This window comes from Coturnix japonica, chromosome 4 (assembly GCF_054131305.1).
Source record: "Coturnix japonica strain WE chromosome 4, WE-NBRP24, whole genome shotgun sequence".
In the NCBI taxonomy this organism is placed as follows: Eukaryota; Metazoa; Chordata; class Aves; order Galliformes; family Phasianidae; genus Coturnix; species Coturnix japonica.
In genome coordinates, this window is record NC_140666.1 from 41,012,237 (window position 1) to 41,034,340 (window position 22,104).

At 36.1% G+C, this 22,104-nt stretch overlaps 1 protein-coding gene across 6 annotated transcripts in view; it reads left to right on the forward strand.

Moving 5' to 3' along the window:
- Window positions 1-22,104, forward strand: part of GRID2 (glutamate ionotropic receptor delta type subunit 2) — a 640,155-nt gene that overhangs the window by 236,440 nt on the left and 381,611 nt on the right. The gene's annotated exons all lie outside the window — the stretch shown is intronic.

Genomic DNA, 22,104 nt, shown 5'->3' on the forward strand with positions numbered 1-22,104 from the left:
TGCAATAAAGACAGTAAGAGAGTGGTTATCTTTTTGTAAGTCCTGTAAGGAAGCTTCATGAACAGTTTTAAACGAGTGCTCTGTTCATTGCAGGTGTAAGAGATCATTAAATCAGTATTTATCCTTGTGTTAGCAGAGTGGATTCAGAAGTTGTATGCAGATATATTATGGATTTGTTTATTTATTTATTTATTTTCATTAAATGAAGCTAGTTGAAGGGGTTTCAGTTGAATATAGAAAACTAGAAATAACAAAGACAAACAAAATTTAGAAAAAAATAAACAAAACATTGGGAGGGTTGGACTTCTAAGTAGACCTGCTTTGTTATTCATTTCTATCAGAAGCTAAGTTTTATTAATGTACAGTGTGGAAGTTTTCAGTAAGGGATCTGAAAAGTTCACATTTAAGACCTATTTTTTCATTTCTTGGTGTGTTATTTTTAATGATGCACTTCTTTCAGAAGCAATGTCTGTAAGATTTCTACTTCTCTTTTCAGGTGGGTGAACTGCACCCACTCCAACTCTTCCTGCTGACTTTATTCTTTCAGGTAGCATCCACATAGGAAGCTTTGAAGCCTAGTATGCCTATTAGGAGTAAATGCTTAGTAGATACTTGAGTTCTTATTGTGGAATTGATAAGAAACTTAACACAGACAGATGTGAGTACCTAATCTAAGGGCTTGTTGCCGTTTGTTTGCAACTCAGAAGCACTTCTTTATCTGTTTGGGAAGTATTAGTTATTATGACAGCATACAGCTTTAGGTGTTCTTGAGCAGATCATTTTGATAGACCAAATTGGAGCAACACAAACTTTTGTACTGCTGTGACTTAGGAAGACTTGGGAAAGAGGGCCGTGGACAACTATGTTCTGGATTGTTCTATTTGCAGCTTCTGTTGGTCTCTGTATTTTTATTAAATGGAGTAAATGTAAGCTAAGCATTCTGGAAATGGACTTGCAACAGTGATTCATACTGTCTCTCCTCTAGAAACAATTTAGTAAATGATTTTGAATGACGGAGTGGTTAAGGGGATTTTTCCCCAGCAATATAGTTGATGTGTATGCATTGGCGTGCTTAGGTATGTATCTAGCTGGTTACAGACAGGCTGTGTGATGGACAGCCTCCCGAGTAATTGTCTTGCTGCAGATTTCTTAGAAGTGTGTGTCCAAGTGATGGCATACTTCCTCAGACATTTCCGATAGGGTTTTCCAAAGTGAGCTCTGTGTGTGAGAAGAAGGGTGAGAGATAAATTTTCATTGTTAACTTATGGGAAAAAAAAAAAAAAGAAAGAAAATTCCTCAAATTCCATTTGTCTGGATTTGAAAGATTTTTCTTCTCCTGCCTAAGATCATGGTGTGTGCACTTGGGTTATGTAATACTTCAGCTTGTGCATGGCTAGAGAGCCTTCATGTTGCTCCTGTTAATTGCAAGGGCTAATAAATAAATCTTACTTGTTTGTCTCTTGATAGTTTGCTAACTTTGTGATACAGAATAGCAGCACCTTTTCTGGGCTGCTTTTTCTCCTTCCTCATGCTGTGGAACATTATGTGGTTAGTCCTTGTAGAATGTTCTTTCCTGAAAGGCATTATAGGACCATGTGGTTGTAGTGTGAATTACTCTACTTTTGTTACAGCCTCTTTAAGCTGAACAAAGGAACTTCTATTTACTTTCTGGCAATCTGCTAGCTCAGGTGTGTTCGGGGTGTATTCTTGCACACCTAGTGTGCAATCATTTTTCTTACTAGGAGCGTAATGATGGTGGCCATTAGTAAGTCATTCTCCTGCCAAATCATCACTAATGGGAAATCTTCTTTTTCAAGATTCCAGGCAGAATCTGGCCAGGGCACTGAAACTGTTATTGTTACATGCAGCTATTTGAGAACAGGAACATACTTTCTGAAAGCATCACTCAAAGTACCATTACCACTGAGTGATCATTAACAACAGAGTCTGGACTGAATTCAGTGCTTCCCAGCTGGCCACAGTTGTGGAATTGAATTACTAGAGTAACTAATCATCTTAATTAAAAAATATCATGACTTTTGTTGTTGAATTTTATGTATATTCAAAATAATTCCATGAATATATTGGTTGTAGAAGGAAAGTTGAGTTTTATTCTTAACCGTAGTAGTTGAGCTTGTATTTTGTATTAAAAAGTAAAATAATCTTTGGTAGGAAATCCTATGCTCTTAATCAACTGCAGAATTTTGCTGGAATGCTTAAGTACACCTCCTATGACAGTACTGGAAATTATTTGAGTTTGGGTGATAGCATAATAAAATTTGACTTTGGTAGTTCTGTAGAAATTTCTGTAGAAATTTAAAAGATGTAAATGCATATGCATGAAAACCTGTTCCAGTGATTTTTCTATTCACTGCAATGTGCTTTGGATGATCAACTGTTAGAAATAATTATATATATATATATATATTATTTTTTAAAGAGGTTTTGCTCTTTAGTTTGGAGGAACTGTAATAGTACCCATGGGATTTTGTCATGCATCTCTGAAATTGGCAGCAAAACTCCCACTGACTTTCAGTAGTTTTAATATTTACAGTGTACTTGCTACCACTGAGTATCACATTTGGTATCTGCTCTGGGTCTGGAAGTTATCTCTTTGACTTTGTGTCAGCTTGGACAAGGCTCCATCTTTGAAACTGTCATTACATTTCAGGAGCTGGAGGTCACAAAAAGGGCAAAGATAGACACAAGCAATTATATGCTGTATATGAACCCAAGATTCTTGTTTGCAAAACTATTTCTTAATAGAACCAGTGTATATATATGCTTACTTTGGATGCTATGCATGATGTGAAAAAGAACAGTTCTCCATTTGCATAGTTCTTTCTTGTGTTTAGAGCACATTCTAGTATATCCCTTGGTCTTTGGCAGAGAAAGTCTATACTTGGTTATACATTATTAAGCAATCAGACTCTTCAGTAAATGCTCCCCAACATTTTAAATATGTGAAGGCGTCATGTGACTCAGAATGAACTGTAGTAGATTTATTATTTCAAGTGCTGCAGAGCCTAGATTGTATTTCAATGTATGCTGTGAACCCTACAGAGATTATTAGCGGCACTGGGTGAAAAATCAGTGAAAATAAAGTTGAAAGAAAAGGCATCAGTACTAAAGAGTATGGGAAGCAGAGAATTATATAAACTTTAAATTATATAGAGTCAGCTGAGATTAATTACTTGGAGCAGTATTCATGCATGCACCTTTCTTGCATGGAGATTCAATTTTCAGTATATTGGATGTGGTGAGTTATGGCAGGTATTCTATTTTTTTCCAGCACAGTAATATGATTCATCAGGGTATTTGTTAAGGATTGGATAAAATAATAATTGTGAATAATGGATAATTAATACTCTGTTCAAATTCAGGCAGTAATCCTGATATGCTGTTTCTTACTGGATATGTGGAAGTGTTGAAACTCACCCACTTTCCTATGATGATAAAAACAGTATTGCTAATAGGAATTTTGCATATGGTACTTTGTTGTGAGAGAAAGAAATCTGACTACTTTCACTGGAGTATCTGTAAGCAGTACCTACAGGAAATCCTATTTTCCTCCCTTACAAAGACAAGAACTTAATCAGAGTCCTGGAATCTGTTCCCCTTGGTGATTATTTCACAGATACTCCCACACAGATAAGTCAGCTTGTTCTCAATTGTGTTTGCCTACAGCCCCTTGTAATGTAGACATGAAACACAGGTTCCTTCTGTAGTAAACCATCTAGGTTTGCAGGTTATCTGTCACAAGTAGGAAGAGGTCAAGATTGGAGATTAAATGGAACAACTGCTTGAAGACATCTGTATTTATCACAGTTGTGCACTTGTTTTATTTTTGTTTGTTTGTTTGTTTGTTTTTTCCTCCAAATTTTATTTTTAAGAAAGTGACTAAAGATGTTCTAACATGGATTGCAGACTTTATTAGGAAGCACAAGTTTATTCCCAAGACTGGTCTGTGAGGATTGTTATGATCCAGTTTTACTGCTCTGAAACAAGAGAAGTTTGCATATAGGAATCTGGAGAGAGCTAGTGGCTGTAGATGGCTTCAGTGATAGTGTACAAGCTGCTGCAAGGGGACGGGGAGTTTTTACAGAGGCACTGTGCACTGAATTTCCAGAATAGGCTGAGGGAGAATTATAATGAGTATGATTAAATGAAATCACTGTACAAAATAAATAACAAGCTACAAAGATTTTAAAACTACATAAAAAATTCAAATCCTGATATCTTAGATTGTATGTTTAAGAATATCTTAAGTGTATTACATGCAGAGAGGCCCTGAAGATGCAATTTTGCATCAGGACTAAATGGATAGATAGTCCTGAACTTCAGAGAAGAGTAGCAAATCTTTTTCAGGAGACAATTTCATAAACTTTACATCAGTAGAATGTAATGAAAATTAACAATCTGGACTTAGTATGCCTCAGTCTTAGGAGTTTTTTCTCACCTTTGAAAGCAGCTCTTATTTCTCCAGGTGTTTGGCCTCATTCCAGAAAGTTTTGTATTGCTCAGTCTGATTTGTTGTCACTTTTTAGAGAAAGCTCCTCTTTGCTTTTCTCATCTTTCCTTGACATTGCTTAGATCCAGAAGTAGTTTGAAGATCCAATTCCTGTTAAACTGAGAGCTTTTGAAGTAAGCATATGTATATTTAGAATTTACTGATGGTTCTTTGAAGAGCTGTTCTTGCGCTCTGTGAATAGCTCTAATGAGTTTCCTTAGTTTGATTTGGAAACATAGCGCAGCTCAGTGCTATTGTAAAAACTGCAGGTATGTTTCATAATACACGTAATGGAAATGTTTGATGCTGCAAAGGAGAAAAGATAAAGTCTGGATGATCTTATTTTCTTTTATTGTGAATTGGCAGGCAAAGAACAAACTAGGAACAAAACCTGAAGCTACCACCAACCATTAGACATTATAAGTATTGTTTAAAGCTTTATGATGTTAACCAGATGTAGTACAGACAACAGGCTTAGCATAAAGAATCTTCTAAATCTTTTTAATTTACTTATGATATATATATGGAGGGTCTATTGCTCTGTTAATGTAATGAATTAAATAAAAACACTTGCAGGAATTACATGAGAGGAGTGGTGGAATCTTGTCCTTGATGCTTTGCTTTCTTAGATGGAAGATAAATACAAAGGCAGAGCACAACAAAGAAAACCAAACTGTATTTTTAATTCAATCCTTCTTACCTAAAAGCGTTACCAATCTTTTGTATGTTCTCCTTTTCCTCTCATTGTGTATTCAATTTCCAAATAGATTAGAAGTCCTTAAAAGATTCAAGTGGTAGCAAGGTCTACCTGACAGAATTGGCCACTATGTTGCAAATTAAAAAGCATTCTGTTAATGTTGCTGGATTTATTTGCTGATTGTGTTTAACTATAAGGGATTTCTTCTAGAAAAGAGTAGCCAGAGTGATGTACGGGTCAGATAATTCCTTTTGGGAACTCAGTATCTATCAGTGAAGGCTTTAGCTCTGAATCTATATGTGAAAAGGTATGTTCCAGATGTAATAGCTGCATGAGAACTCTCAGATCTTCACCACACCATCATAAGTGTGTTTAGAAGATGGAAAGACAGATATTTAAGTAGTGTGTTAAGCACAAATGTCCTTAATTATAAGCAAACTTATCATAGAATCACAGAATGACTCGGGTTGGAAGGGACCTCAAGGATCATGTAGTTCAAGCCCCCAGTAGTAGTAGTAGTTCTATCCTATGTATAAGTCCAAACAGTTATTACCAACAATATATATCCATAAGCTTTTAACCTGAGAACAAGCACAGAAGCCTGAGTATTGAATGGCCTACAGTTTATGTTCTCAGTGATTTTCCAGTTCTTACCTTTTGTTTTCTGCTTCATTTTTGTTTCCTTTCTTGTGAGCTAAATTTGCTTAATTTTGAAGTTTTACCTCCAGGGGCAAGGGACTGGAAGAATGAAAACCATTTCAGAATATATGAAAATTTATACATCTTTTCCTCTAGGTGACCTTGGAGGCATTTATCTTCATTACTTTCATTAATATACTTACAGGAGACTATTTTATTTTATTTTTCCAGAAGAGCTCTTTGCAGCTCACTGCTTGTGGGTGATGAGTACACTTATATACTGATCCAGAGCGTTATGCTAGGGTCAAACCCTTGACCCTCTCTGTTCTCTACTGTAAAGAACTTTCACTACAATTTTGAGATCAATCTTACTCTGCATAAACAAGCTACTTAACTCTGTGGAGCTACTTTTGTAGCAATTCATTCCTATTTGTGATTAATGATGTTTGCCTGAAGGCAAGAAAAGTATGGTTTTACTCTCCTTAGGAAAGAGAGTGTGTCCTAAGTATGTTCAGCATGCAATTTCTGATTGTAGCTCAGGTGCTTAAATTTAAATGGAGTTTGCCATTCCTTCAGTGACCCCATTAAATCATCAGTTATGCACTTGTAACAGTGTTTCGGTGCTATCTCTGTTGACTAAGTCTTCCATGATCATCCCTAGAACATGGAACAAAGTGGAGTTGCTTTCCATCTTTAGGGTAGGATCTATATAGATTTTAGTGTGTGTATGTTTGTTTTTAAAACATGGCTGCATATTTCAAATTGTCATGTGCTTTTGTGCATTCATAATGGTAAGAGATGCTAGTAGAGAACTGCCAGTTTCATTTTGCCTTAAAATTCTTTGAGTGATGATGGAACTATGAAAGCCACACACAAAACACCATTAAAGGGCAAACAGGACAGCATTGCAATAAAGCAAATAAAGCTGCTTAGCGTGTATTAGACAAATGCCATAGGGAGTAGCTGCATGTGAACTGCATGATTTATTCAGCTATAAATAGTCTGAAGGGATTTGTCTTCATTGCTTTGTTCAACTGGATAAATTTATCCCAAGAAATAAAGAATTGAGAAACCTGCACCACTGATTGTGAGTTCACATTTGTATACAAAACTTGCAGGCAAGAACAAATGTATGTGCAATGTACATGATGTTTTATCGTGCTGATGAAACCAAATAAAAACAATCTGAAGTGCTGTTCATTGTCAGAAATCACTTATAATTGCTTTTCTCAGTTAAACTTCCAGTGGTCTTTCTGAAATAGATGGGAATAATTCTAACCAAATCTCCCAACAGGTCAGGAGGAAGTAAAATTTCCTCATTCCCCAACAATGTAGCAGTGTTTTCCTTTCTACAGATTCATCTCATACCAAAGTGAATTTTCACCATGCATATGAAGAACATTGGTGAGTGAAAATCTGATGTTCTGCAGCAGAAAACGGACACCAATTATTTTTCTTTAGGTAATCAAAAGAGAACAAATTTATCCTTCTTAAATGGAAGCACATATGCTCATTGATGGTAGCCATATACTGTACAGACTGCTGTTTTTCATGCTCTCTACTAAGGGTGTAAAGAAGGCTGGAGGGAATAAATACATTAAGTGTTATTAAGCTTTTTGTTGTAGGAGTAGGAAAGAATTTGTGATCATTGAGGCTGTTAGGCTTTACTGCAGCTATTTCAGTCCAACAAACTGAAACATTCAGTTGGAGTGAACTGTGACCTTAAGATTGTATGAATCTCTTATCAACTAATACAGATGCTCTTTGCAGGTTTAGGGTCGGCATGTATTTAGATATTACTGTATTAGGATGCTGCTGAGTCACATAGAGACTTTATTTCCTTCTTTGTTGTTAGACATTCTGCTAAGCATTGATGTCTCAAATTTATATATAAATGAGAAAGGACAAGGCTTGGGTAAAGACCTGTCCTGGAGTTAGCAACTCATATTCAAATATTTTTAATGTGGGAAATTTCTTTGCTGTGTTCACTGATGTGCTTGTAAGAAAAGATACTGTACCTTCATTTTGCAGAATGCTGCAGGGTGCAGTTTTAGAAACTAAGCATTTCTAGAAAAAGCAAGGATGTTAGGATTTTGAGGAAAGGAGATACTTCAAGATGTAGGAAAAGATGTGTTGAGCTTGTGGCTGCTAAGTGCAACCAAGAATTGCCTGTCGTTAAAGTTGTTTGCAAATGAGGATGCTGAAGAATGTTAAGGAAATTTTTAATGCTGTTTTGCAAACCCAAAGACTTCTGAAATGGTACAAAAAATGTTGATGTTTACTTTCTCGTTAAGGTATCTGTCCTGACAAATGTGACTTACTTCTTCATATTTGTGGGAGCAGGGAGATAATTTTGAAATGCGTTATAAATCAATTACATTTCTGTTGCATATGTCAATAAAATCTGATATTCATAATATATGATAATTCAAGTGTCTCAGGACAAAGTTGATCTTTGTAGTTATAAACATCTTAAAATTCATTAACTGATAAGGCTGTTGTAAGGAACTATTTAACTGGAATTTATTAAACAAATATTTAATACCTCAGTGGGGCCTACAAAGGTGAATGCTATTTTTTAACTATGTTTAGATGTCTTGTCAGACTAGCTAAGCAATTGGTGTGTCTGCTATTTTCAGTTTGGATTAAAATCAGTGACTTGAACTACAAAGCGAAGATATCTGAACATATCAGGTAATCAGGATTTGTTTACCTTTTATTATGATCCCTTTGTCCTATTTACAGGTTGTATGTGTTTAGCTATAATGCAATAATTTAATGTCCTTGAATATGAGTTGTGAGAATGGTTGTGTATTACCATGGAGCTGTATTGAGTATTTGGACTATTTTTATACATCTGTGGTTAGTTCTTTGAACTTGCTCTCAATTTTGAGTTGACAATAACATAAGAAACTAGTAAAATTTCTCGAACGTCCTTCTCTTAGTGACTCTGCTCAAGTCTAAAAGTTTGCTGAAGTTGTTATGGGTCTCTCCTTTAATTTCTGTGACCTTTGGATCTGATTGTAAACAATTCACGTTTTCCTGCAATCTCTCTCTTCTTTCTCTGACATAGTAACATACATGGGATGCGACCTGATGTGTTCTGGGATCTAAATGTTCTTACATATAAAAAAATTATCTTTTGTAAAGATGTCCTTGAATTCTCATCTTTTGCTTTGAAAAACCATTTACGCATCAGGCTATGACCCAACTCCAGCAGACATACTAAGACAACTCAGCAAGGTTTTTGATGTGAACATTGACTATCTATATGAAAACAATTCTTTCTACTTTATACTGGCTAAAAATACAACCTTTAAAACTGCCTTAGAATGATTATTTGTTACAATGAAGCAAATCTCAGCATTCAAAATTCAATTACCAATTTTTTTTAAAATCAGATTTCCCCAAATACTTTTTTCATGCAAAACAAGTATTACCTATAATTAGTATTTACGTTAGACTTACTACTTTTGAGCAATTGACTACACCTCTGTACCCAGCAAAGGATGTTCACTGAAATTCTCTGCTCTTGAGTGCAGAACCTACAATAGGGAGACTGATGGTTCACTGTGTATTTTTTTCTTTCAGACAATAAATTTCTCTTACAGTTGGACCCAATTGAATTCCATTCTTCTGTAGGAGTTCAGGGAACTCTGGCTGGGATTGTTAGAATAGTGTTTGTTTTAGAGTTGTATTCTGTCTTTAGATCTGTGCATTGGGTTTCCACTGAGGTTATTATGTGCCCACTGAAACTAATAGAAAATCTCTGTATGATGCCGCTTCAGCTTCAGGTGGATAAGGATCTGGTTTCCTAAGAGACTGCTTCTTTTGAGCTGCCATATTTTTACAACTGTTAACGTCAAATACTCCCAAGCAGGACTCTGGGGGAGTCGTTCCTCACAAGGAAGGGCAGGAAAATGCCAGCTCCCTGCAGAATTTTTCTTCCCACTTGGCTTGTAGTATTCACATTGGCTGTTGCCTGCCTTTCTACCATCTCTCTTTTTCATACTTTCTCCTTGTGGCATCCAAATTTGGGATTGGCATTAAGAGTGCTTGATCTTTCCTCAAAATAAGACGTAATACAAATCTAATGACTAAGACAACCCTGCAATCCATTTCTCGCATCAACTTTGAAGAATTCAGTATGTTTGTGTTTCAGCGTTTTGAAAGTATCTTGCTTGTTACTGCTCTGTGCTTCTGAGGAGCAAGTTTCAAGAACACAGGAGTAAAAGATGCACTTACTGATAAAAATAAGAAGAAGCTAGGTCTACAAAGTTTTAATAGCGTCTAACAAGTTCTGCTTATAATATGATATTATTCATTCTCATTATACACCTTCCTACCAGGGCAGTGATTAATTTGTCCCTAGACATTTCCCTGCTGTGTTGATCAAATCCAGACATTGCATTCAAATACAAGGTATGTTTAGGAATTACAAAACATAGGCTGTGGCTGCTTGTTTCTGATGCTGGCATCTGGGTGACTGGCTCCATCCTCCTCCCTGACCTCTTGTCCAGCTCCACTGCTCAACACTGTAGCAGCTGTGAAAGTGTCCATAGGGGATGGCAAGGGGTTAGATGGCTGCTGGGTAATTATGCAGATATGGCTGTCAGAAATTTAGTTCCCTGTTTGATGTCTGGGTACAGTACAGCAAAACAACATTGTTGTTGTTGTTTTGTTGTTTTTATATATATTTATATATATGTATGTGTATATATATATTTTTTTTATTATTATTATTATTTTTCCCACAGTCTCTCTCTGCAGACTGCACACTTGTAATGGTTCTAAAAGACTGCCCAAAGGTATTTTCTTGGAACAGAAGAAAAAAAAGCAGTCATGCTTGAGCTCCTGGGCCAGTACATACCAGTGCTGCTGTAACACACATTGTATTCGTGAGACAGTGACATAAGGGAGGTTACACTTCAGAATGATTGGATGCAGTTTTATTAATTGTGTCTCAAAAATTAAACAAGAACAGAAACAAACAAATTGTATTTTTCCTCCAGATAAAAATATTATGTTTATATTCTTAGTCTTGGGGTAGTGAAAAATTAGTCCACAGTATTTCTCATTTCCTGTTATAAAAAGAAATTACTCTACAAAAGTCTTATGCTCAGACTGTTTTCCTCCTTCAGAAGATGAAAGCAGTCCATAGCCAGACAGGATTGTGCCTGTCTCCTCTACTGTTTTTATAACAGAGTTGGCACATCTACTGTACATACACCACAAAGCAGAGCACAACCACTGAGGCATTCAATCTGCCACAAAACCAGTTAATTTAAGTACAAGTAATAATATAGCTGTACAAGCCCCAGAACATACTGCAGCCTGAAATGCCACTGAGCATGGGTGCAGAGGTATCAGAATCCTGTGGAATGCATGTGGGAGCTGTGGCAGGAGGGAGCCTGCTGGGGAAGCTTGTCTGTGTTTATCAAGATATGTGCATGCTCACAGAAGTGGTGAGTGTGTTGTTCCTCATCAAAAAGTTTCTGTTTAAAAGGAGAACAATGCAGAAAACTGGTTTACTGTCAGAAGGTGGTTTTCTGATGGTGGTATTATAATAATGTTGACTTTTAATTAAATGAAGTTGACATATTTTAAGTCTGCAGATTAACCATCTGCTGTTGCATTAATGAATATCCTTCATAGCATTAGTTCATGACCCATGTTTTGTTATTTTTTTTGCTTTTTTCTTTTTAATTCTCCTAGACAGCTTTCTGAAGCATATACTCTTTGACTAAGGCATGAAATATTGGCCAGAATCAATTTGGATGAGGCATTTACCCACTGCTGGGAAATGAACTTTGTGCACAGGATTGTATTTTCCATATTTCTGCTTTCCTTTGTGGTTAAAATGTTACCAAGCAATTTTTGATAGTTGTCTTCACTGTGCCAAATAACCTCTTTTAAGCAACATCTTCTGATTTATGGATTGTGAGGAATCTCTGTTAACATATGTTCTGCATAGAAAATTAAACTTGGAATTCTTCTTTTTCGTTATGAAGGTGGGATATTTCAAATGAGTGTGTTATCTTAAGCAGGAGATCTTCACGTATATGATTTGTATATTGAATTTTAATCTTCAGCACCAGATGTATTGTGCATTAAAAAAAAAAAAAAAAGTTGTTTTGTAGAAATGACTCCTGGAACCAGCAGCTAAACAATATGCTTAGTTCCATAATGACGGAGAAAGTAGTCGTAAAAAAAATATTATGCCATAATTTGCAGCTGCATCTCACTTTGCTTTAAGTATTTATATTGCTCATTACTGATATAATATTTACTGTTTACAAAAATAATTTTTATGATAACTTAATCTAGATGAGCATTCCTTTTCCTCTACCACCCATCCATAGGGACTTATTTGGGTATTGAATTTATGTTCTAACATACTTTCAGAACATCATTTTTCAGTAGATTCTTACTGTTTCCATCATCCATGCTGATTCATTATGAACATCCTTTGTTTGGACTGCTGGATAGCTAACATTCGATTGGTTTCTCTTGAGAGGAAGCTTAAAGTAGTAGCAATAGGTACTCTGGTTTTCATGGAATACTCTACTCTTATTGGTGACTGTTGAGATGGGGAGGGATTTGTCTTCTGCAAACAGTAGGGGAAGCCCAAGTAGTCTCTTAGATCAGACTCCTGACATTAGTGCTCTTTGCAGAAGGTGGGCCATGTTCTGTAAAACTAGGAAGAACGGGTCTCATACTTGATTTTTTTTTTTGTCTCTACCTTTGTTTTATTTGTGTATTATTTGTGATACCCTCAAGGCAAAGACTTTGGCTGATAAAAGTAATTTTTTCCCTAAAAAAAAAAAAATAATAATCTTTTTCTTTTGTCTTTATAATTCAAAGAAATATAGTAGCAGACAGCTTGAATAACTTGACAGATATAATTAATTCTGTTTTGCAAAGATGGAGCAGTTACTTTTGGCATTGACATAAGGAGGTCACTGACACTTGAGGCTGATTAATTAATTTATTGTGTAAAGAATGGAAACATGGAATCACAGAATTGCAGGGGCTGAAGGGACCTCTAGAGATTGAGTCCAACCCTTTGCTGAAGCAGGTTATCCATAGATCACACAGGCAGGTGTCCAGGCAGGTCTTGAATATCTCCACAAAAAGAGACTCCACAATCTCTCTGGGCAACCTATTCCCAGAGGTAGTAAAAAAGTTGGCACTAGTAATAGAAAAGGTGGCAGCAATCTTGTGATGCTTTGGATGTTAATAGTAGTGGTAGGAAAGATGGTAGCAAATGTAGGATGCTTCTGATGCTGGGGACCTTGGCTACTGCAATACTGGATGAATCTTCTCACATTGATCACTTCTCAGATCCCATACATGGGAAAGTTTGTTAACATTATTGTATTTTGAGGTTTAATTGAATGTTCTTAAAAGTACACAAATCTATTATTTGCTTCTCCTTTCAAGTGAAGGAGTCTTATGCATAGATACGTTGCTTAATCTCAAGATAAGACAAGGTATATAGTTGATGTCACCCACATGTAGGCTGTTCCACATCAGTTCATCAGCTAAGTCTATCCAGCAGCTGCTAAGGTTTCCTGAGAGTTTTCTGTTCCTACATATCTCCATCGGAACAAGTTAAAGACAAGCTGGTATTTGCACATGTTATATGCTGGTTACTCAATTTATGTGCCTTTATGAAAAAGGTCTGTGGCCACACTCTGTTTAAATATTGTCTGAAATCACTGCCTCCTCAGAAATTCTACACCTTCCTGGCAGATCTATGAAATGACCAGATACAGCGAAGGTGCTCCAGAGCAGCTATTTCTGTGGTATTTGCTAAGAATATAAATCTGTTGGTGTGATCCAGGTATTCCCTGTGCTCTGTTAGAGTGCTGAGCAGCACTGGCAGATATGATGCTTTATTGAAGCTACCTTCTTTGTATACTGAATGAGTATGCAGCAGAGGTCACAGTCCAAGAACAAGGGTCGCAGAGGAGTAGGTTTGCAAGTGAAGTCCCAGGGAAGAAGGTTTAGCATGTAGATCATTTTAAGATCCCTATAGTTGGATGTTGTCTAAGTCAAGATGAATATCTGGGAAAAATAATGAAGTAAAGCAACCCTATGTAAGGCTTTAAAGTTAATAGTGCCATCTTTATGTTAATTTTCAATTTCAAGGAGCAGCCTTTGAAAACATCTTCTAATAAATCTGCATGATGTCACCCATTAATCTGATTAATTCCATATTTAATAGTGTTCTACTGCAAACAGAACTCAACAGTTAACTGCTGGATTTTTTCTAACATCTGAAGGGAAAAAGAAAAAAAAAAAAGCCTCTTGAGTATAAGAAAACTATTAGGATATTTTTAAAGTGGGGAAGAAAGCTTTGCACTTTTGTTAGTATAAATGTTGTTAGGATTTGATATACAGATTTTTTCATGCCTAATAACTGATTGCTATCATTGACCAGTGTAATCTGAATCATTGTTATCCTGAAGAGAATTGCTTGATTAAAAATATTTATCTCTCAAGAAGATGAAAGAATGCCAACGTACAAGGGATTAGCAAGTCAAATTTTTAAAATTGAATACAAAACCAGAAAGTTAAAAATTTTCTTTTCCTATTATAGCATGCTAGCAGAGTATGAGGAGCTAATGTCCCTGTTACTGTAATTTCACTGTATGAGAAGGAAGAAGCTTCAGCTGCTAGGTGAGCACTTTCAGTTCTAGAGTTCCTCCCCGTAAACAAGATGTCAACAGTGATCAATCCAAATGCCAGTTCAGCTGTGAAAGGGCTGGTGCCTCAGCTACTATTAACTGCTTGTGATGGAAATGAAGTTCATATTTTTCTTAAAAGTCTTCCTTCTCAGTGTTAGCAACCACTCAGACACATTACAGAAATTCCTCTGGAAGCCAAGACTTCATTCTGTGTCTGTCTCTCTTGTTCTCTGTCAAGTAATATTGTTTTATGTAAATAGACAACACTGCCAGCTGTATGAGAGCTGGACTGTGGCTATGGATGCTGTCTTTTGGGGGCAGTTTAACTCAGAGTAGTGCATTGACAGTGTGAGCAGAGACCAGTTAGAATGAAGTCGGCTTTCACCAGGAAGGCAAGATCAGGCTCCAGAGCTGTAGTTCTTTGTGGTCACCATGAGCAGGTGAAGGTCAGTGGCTGCTGGAGGACTCTGCAGGAAGGAGCCCAGCTCCCTCAGAGCTGTGCAAGTGGCACAGTGTTGCAGATGCCAAGGTGATTAAAGCAACCTGTAGAGGCACAGCAATGATGGTTGCCAAGGCAACCTGATTTCTTCAATCTGAATGAACATAAAATATGAAATACCAGCATAAATACTGTATTGCTTTATTTTCTGAAGAAGCAACCTCAAAATAACGTAAAAAGAAGTCAAGCTTTTACTATTAATAATAATTATTTGCTTTGGAAATTCTATTAATTTTGGTGTGATAATATTTTCCTGTTGACACAGCTTATATTCAAGTGTTGTGTGGTTTGTATGCAAATGTGGGAGCCAAGCGAGCAGACCAAGCAGGTTTATGGTTACAAGTGTGTGTAGACTTAAAAATGGCCAGATTCAGACTTCATGTAAAGTGTATTGTTTGTTTACCTTCCTACTAGCTTGTGCTTCTAAGTAATGAGTTGGGGATGTTTTTTGGAGGATGGAGTGTTTGTGATGGTGATATTTTGTAGAGAAAATTAACTATCTGGAAGTAATGTAACCATCAACCATATTTAATTGAAAATAATGCATTGAAATATGTTTTGAAAATTTTAGGAGAGGTCTGAAATGAGAGAGTTCTGTAGTGCTATGGAAGTGTGCTGGTTTGGCATTATCTTGCATTTTAAGTACACATTTGTGGCATCTCTGTGAACCCAAAGTGTTTCAGTCATAGGATTTTTAAATGTAGGGTTCTGTTTTGCTCTGTGTTGCTTTAAAGAAACTTCAAGATTGAACTGCAAATGACTTATCTTCCAGCCAGATAGCAAAACACATTAGGGAAGAAATAACGTGAAGAACTGCACAGTTTGGGATATGTAGATGGATGCAAATTCTAATCAGATGATCATATTTTATACCTGTTTGATCTTGGTTTATCGAGTAGCTCTATTTTCCAGTGGCTGAAGCAAGAGGAAGAGCCAGTAGCAGTGTGTTAGCATGGATTAAGGCTGTGGCAAATAATTCCTGCCCAGAGAAAGGCATCTTTCCTATGGGAAAGAACCAGGATTTAAGTAAGGGCTACAGTACATCTGAAGATGATTATCATTTCGCTGTTTGTGTATCTGGACTCAATTTCTTGTATGCCCCACTTATCTTTGCATAGTCCAGCATAAAAGGAAATAATGTGATGTTGATGCAGTGTGATTTGGATAGCCAGAATGAAGTGAGATAAATCCTTCACGTAGACAGGCAGAGATATCTAAAGATGATACAGAGCTACATTTTTAAATGAGGAAAGCTATGAGGGCAATTTAGGCTCTTACTTTAAAATGTGGATTTGGAATAAAATTTGAAGTTCTTAGTAGCTAAGACAGGTTTTATAAAGTAATAGTACTAGAAGAACTACAGATGTAGCAGCATTGTATTGTTCTAAAGGTAACATACATGGAGATATTCATAGATGCCACGTAAACATGCATGTAGTGGATAAGGATTTACCATATAAAATGGGAAAATAATGCTTTTAAGTAAGTATTATATATATATATACATATATATATATAATTTTATATGGTAAACTGTGGTAAATCAAGAAGTTGAGGCACTTTATTATGAGAGACTATGGTACAGGCAACTAGGATTGATAGATGAGCACAACACTTCCATGTGTTTCTCTGTGTGGAGCATAAACAATAATTTGAAATGCTGCAGATGAAATCACAGAGCTGTAGATATGTTGCTGCTTTTTCTGTTAAGTGTGTGTAAATCTCAGGAGAAATTGTTGCCATTTCATCTATCATTCAATTTTCCTCCAGAGATAATTGCCTAAAAATAGCTGTCACTGCAGTACAGTCCTTGATTGTTGTTCTAATTTATTACTTGTTTTAGACCAAAATCCTTTTAAATAACTGGGAAATTAATCAATATGTTGAGGTCTTTCCCTTTAGTAATAAAGAGTATCTCTGAAGTCATCTTTGTTCCAAGTAGTTTTTGGTCTGTAGATATGTAGAGGGAATTAGACAGGTATCAAATGCAAGCTCAGAATAGCATGCAGCAGCTCTGCTTTCAACTCAGTAAAATTTTGCTTTTTTTAATGAAACGCACTTCCCTGCCTGGTGTTTTTTTCACTGCTGCAGGTAGGAAGCTTGGACTTTGATGGGCAGAATGGCGGTGTATGAGAAAGACGTGCTTAGTGCATGACCACAGCTAAGTGCAACTTAAATAAATCGTAGAAGGGTATAATGAAAAGTGCATTTAATTACAGGAAAGAAATCACATGGAAGTGATTTGGATTGAAGTTTAAATATGCCTAAGTTGTATCTTAGCAGCATTGTTCATTGTATCCAAGTTGCAGTCACATAGGCTTCCTCTTCACTGAGTACCCCAGCCACAAGAGTTTCACATGATATATCCCATACTAAAACATTTCTAGCTCTGATCTTTACAATCACCTTTTATGACAATGATACCTATTCAGCTCATAGTTGAGCTTAACTGGAGCTGTGCTTCATTGATTATTTTGTATTAATTCTTTTGAAATCTGACTTTAGTTAACATAACTAACATTTATGAAATTTTCTCCAGGTTTCTGCTATGTTCGGTTTATCATTCCAAATGCATCCTTCTAATGCAAAACTCAAATGAAATCTGACAGTTCTTCATACAGTGCTTCTTTAGATTCTGTCATTTGGTGAATACCATTATCAGCATAAATTTAGGTTATTGAGTTTTTAATAGCAGTTTTCTGATATTATCTTAAACAGCCCACAAATATAATTACTTAGACATAAACAGAATGTAAATAACTGGTTCTCTTCCTATAAGAAGAAAGCTCTTTATATAAACATTGAAAGAATACCTTCAATGCAAGAACTGCTGACAGTATTTTGTGCTGCTGGTGACAGACTGACAACTACAAAACCAGTGCTTAGAAACCTCTGTTCATTATCTTTTAATTACCCAATGACCTATGAACTCTAAACCTCAGTATGTTGCATTTGAAGAGGAGAGTGCAGTGGTGGAGGAACACAAATCTTTTTCTTGACCTAAGCACTATCGTTTTAAGTGTATTAATCTGAAACATCCTGAATACTAAGGGCAGAATGGGAATGTGGCTTCCTTAAAAAGATATCAAGGCCTATATCTCCTGTCTTCTTTCCTGTTGCTTTTTGCTGTTCTAGAGGCTGGGAGCAGCAGGGCAGCTGGCACATCTTACTGCCCAGGGAGTGTGCTGGAGTAAAGAAAATCCCTTAGTGGCATCATGCCAGAAGATCAGTCTTATTTCATCCTCTCTGCAGCTTGCAATATGAAATACATGTCATAGGATACAACATACATTTGGGGTGAATTGAGACAAGAAAAATTTGTCTAGAGTAAATCCTGGGGTCTGGAAAGACTTTGTTTGCATTTGAGCAAAGCTTGAGTTGCCTGCAAGCTATTATTTGACGTCAAAAGGAAAATGGCAAACCTGAAGTACCAATACATCAGCAGAATAAAGAAAAGACCTACTGTAAAATGTTTGCCCTGAATTTATATAGTACTGGTACACAAATAAAATGTGCACAAACTGTAAAGACAAAGCCGACAAAGTTTACTTTTAGAGTTTGAAAAATAGACATAACCTTCCATACCTGTTCCTGAGCATGAACTGAGCGTACACATAGTTCAGAAACCATTCTTTAAATGAACTAGATAAAAACAGGAAACTTGCATGACATCTGCTACCAACCAGCCAAAAACCAGGTTTTTGAAGAGTACAACAGCAATGAATAGAAATTGATCTTTATATCATAGAAAACCTATTGCTCTAGCCTGTAATATATTTTCACTATCAGAGAAAAAGAATATTGGGGATTATTAGCCAAGTTTCAATGCAACTTCAGAAAGAAATGGTTGAGATTACAGACAATTGATCTATTTAAATTTAGTTGCCAAGGCAATCTTTACAAAATGTTAGGAAATTTGTCAGAAATCTTTTTATAAAGCTCATGCATAGGTACAAACTAAGTCCAAATATATGAATGTTAGGATTGCAGAAATTAAATATGTGAAAGCTAAGACATACAGAAAATGAGAATTGCCTTCAGTCAGTAATCAACAGTAGCGAGGAAGCTGTCAGTTGTTCAGCACATGCACTCCCAATCCTCCTCAGTGTATATCTGAGTGTTGTGTTTAGTGCGACTCATTGCAGTATCTGACTAAATGCTCTACATCTAAATTACCAGTGTCATGGTGGGAATTTTGTGCTACATGGCCATGGTCTTGCTGCATAAACTTTAATGAATTCATCCTAGCCATACCCAAAGGGAAGTTATTGCTTTATCTTTATTTGACAAATACATAATTGACTCTTCAGGAGATGATCAACAAAATTGTCAAGTAAACATTTATTTGTGGAGGCATGATCTGAATTTGCAGAAGTATGCAGTTTTAGGGCAGTATTTCCATTCAAAAAATCATTTCAGTCAAATACAGTTGCAGTTTGAGTGCTTAGAACTTCTGTAAATCTGGCCTCAGGTGTTGCGGGAAATGAGAAACACACAATTAGTAGCCATCTGTGAAATATTTGCCCTGCATCACACTGGAGCTTGATGGCAGTTATGGGGATGGAATCCAGTCCTCCAGAGCAGCATTCAATCGTCTTCACCATCAAACTCTCATTTCTCTTCCGTCTGTCTCCAGCACCATTTATTAACTCCTTGCAGCATTGGCAACAAATGGGGCATGGACAACAACCTTCACTACTCAGCTCTGATTCATTCGTGTTGTGTGGTCCCATACTACGCATTGATTGAGACACTCATCTCACAGGAGAGGGGTGAAAAAGTATATTTGTGAAAATAAAAACTGAGTATGAGCTATTTCCCTTGGTTTTGAGTACTTTGCATTACATCCTTAATGTTCTTTTAGTGCAAGCTGATGATTTGGAAATATTTTTATGTATATGCATGTTCATTCATGAGGTTATATATTTAAATTATCACTTCTGCAATAACAGCAGCTGTTTTTAAAGCCATAAACAACCTATGCTAAGTATGTGCTAAGTATAGACTATAATGTGTTCTCTTGTATGGGTCTAGGAAGAAGAACTTGACATTATTGTTACTGTTGTTTTTGTTACTTTTATTTTAAGCTTTGACTTCAGAGTATGAATGAATAGTTCCTAGTTTGGAAAATATAGACTCTAAAGAGAAAATAAATCCATCAGCCATGGGAATAAATTCAAAACAGAATGTCAGAATGATAGTATCAAGTAAAAATATTACAGTAATAGATCTGAGTAGTGAATTCTTTTGTTAAATATCTGGAAGGAAACTTAAATATAGAGAGACAGTAGTTTCTTTTTGTTGATTACATGAAGAATGCCTTGGTTTCACAGATTTACTCTTCTACATTGAGACAATTTGCTCTTTTGCAGTTCCCATCAAGGATTATTAGGGTCTGGAGATGAGAGACAAAAATGTGGGTTTCTTTGTCTCATTCAGTTTTCCCCAAGGACCTGATAATAATAGATTCTGTGTCAAGAAAATGTAAGGAAAACAGCTCAGACACTCTGGTCACTGCTTAATCTAAATCAGTTTGCCAAATGTGTTTTCATGAGGGTTTGGAGTTTGAAAACTGCCCTTCAGATTTTTAAGTCAATAGACTATTCAGAACTGTTTTACTGTTTATCACTTAAGACTTTGAGATAAGTTAACTACTTATACAAAATAAAATAATAAAAAAGCCAGTCTTGACTGCATGTGTGCAACATAAATGATACTCATAGAACATGGCTAGTGAGCTTCATTGAGGAGACTTTGAGGGTAGCAGCAAATAGAGGATGTGTATGGGGATGGCAGCTGGGGTCAGAACATGCAGTTCAAGTCAGAAGCAGGGATAGGTGGGTCAAGCAACCAACAGACAAGACCTCTAGATGGAAAATAGGCTCTTAAGTCTTGTATTTAGTGAAGTCTGCTTTCTACCTTTATGGCATGGCACCTGTATGATCAGGGTTTTTGACTGTGGAAGTTGACAAAGCTAGTTCCTGATGTTCTCCAGCATCTGTGTAAACATCATCACTTGCTGATGAATTGTCCCTTTCTCGTTCCCATTAGTTCCTTACAATTTTGGTGTTTTAAATCTGATATTCCAAGTAATCACGAGAGTACAGTGCCTGGGTTTGCAGCTGAACCAGAGACCGGCAGCCACTCTATAATCTGCTGAGATCTTGTATGTACTCATCATTGCACTAACAAAGTCACCAACTTTATTATCATTATTTTTAGTTATCCACAGCCAAGGCAGCATGAGTAGATAATTATCGAGGATAATTTCTCTAGATGTTTTTTCTAAGTAGAGTCTAGCAAGCAGACAGTTACAATAATGTTTATTGTTGTTTATGACTACTTAACGTCAATGCATAAATGGTAAAATATGGTGTTAGCATATGATTATCTGTGTTCTGTTGCAAATGCAGAATGGAGCAATGAAAGTACAATATTAAAGTAAATGAATAAATGTCAGTGATAGAAATCATGATCCACATCATATTTTGACACAGTAAGGTTTTTTGCGATTTCATTTACGTGAAGTAGTTAAACAAAATCTATACTTCATACAACCTAATGACTGTGTATAATAATTCTGGCAGTCCACTTGGTTATTTTAATTCATAATCATATGTCCATATAGGAACTTTATGCAAACATAGCAATGACAAGACTTGGCAACACAAGACTTGGCAACAAATCTGTAGTGTTAATATGCAGAAAATGCACATGTGCATATTATTCATATATATATACTGCATGAAAATATTACTGGACTTGTCCTCAAGATAAATGAGAGACAATTAAAAGTTTTGTACTAAACAATGCATTGTGTTATAATTAGGGGTGAAATTCAGGAATCTAACTGAAAGCTTTTGATGCTCACTGTTGCTTTTGTTGTAACTTTAATCCTGGAAAAACATGATCATTCCTACAAACGTTATTCACAAAGATTACTTAATAAAGACACAGAGCACCACTAGGTGAATCTGTGAGTGTGTTGGACGAATGCAGCCATGTTATACTTATATGATCATCTTGAGATAACTAATATTAACTACCTTACAGAAAGTTGTTCTTC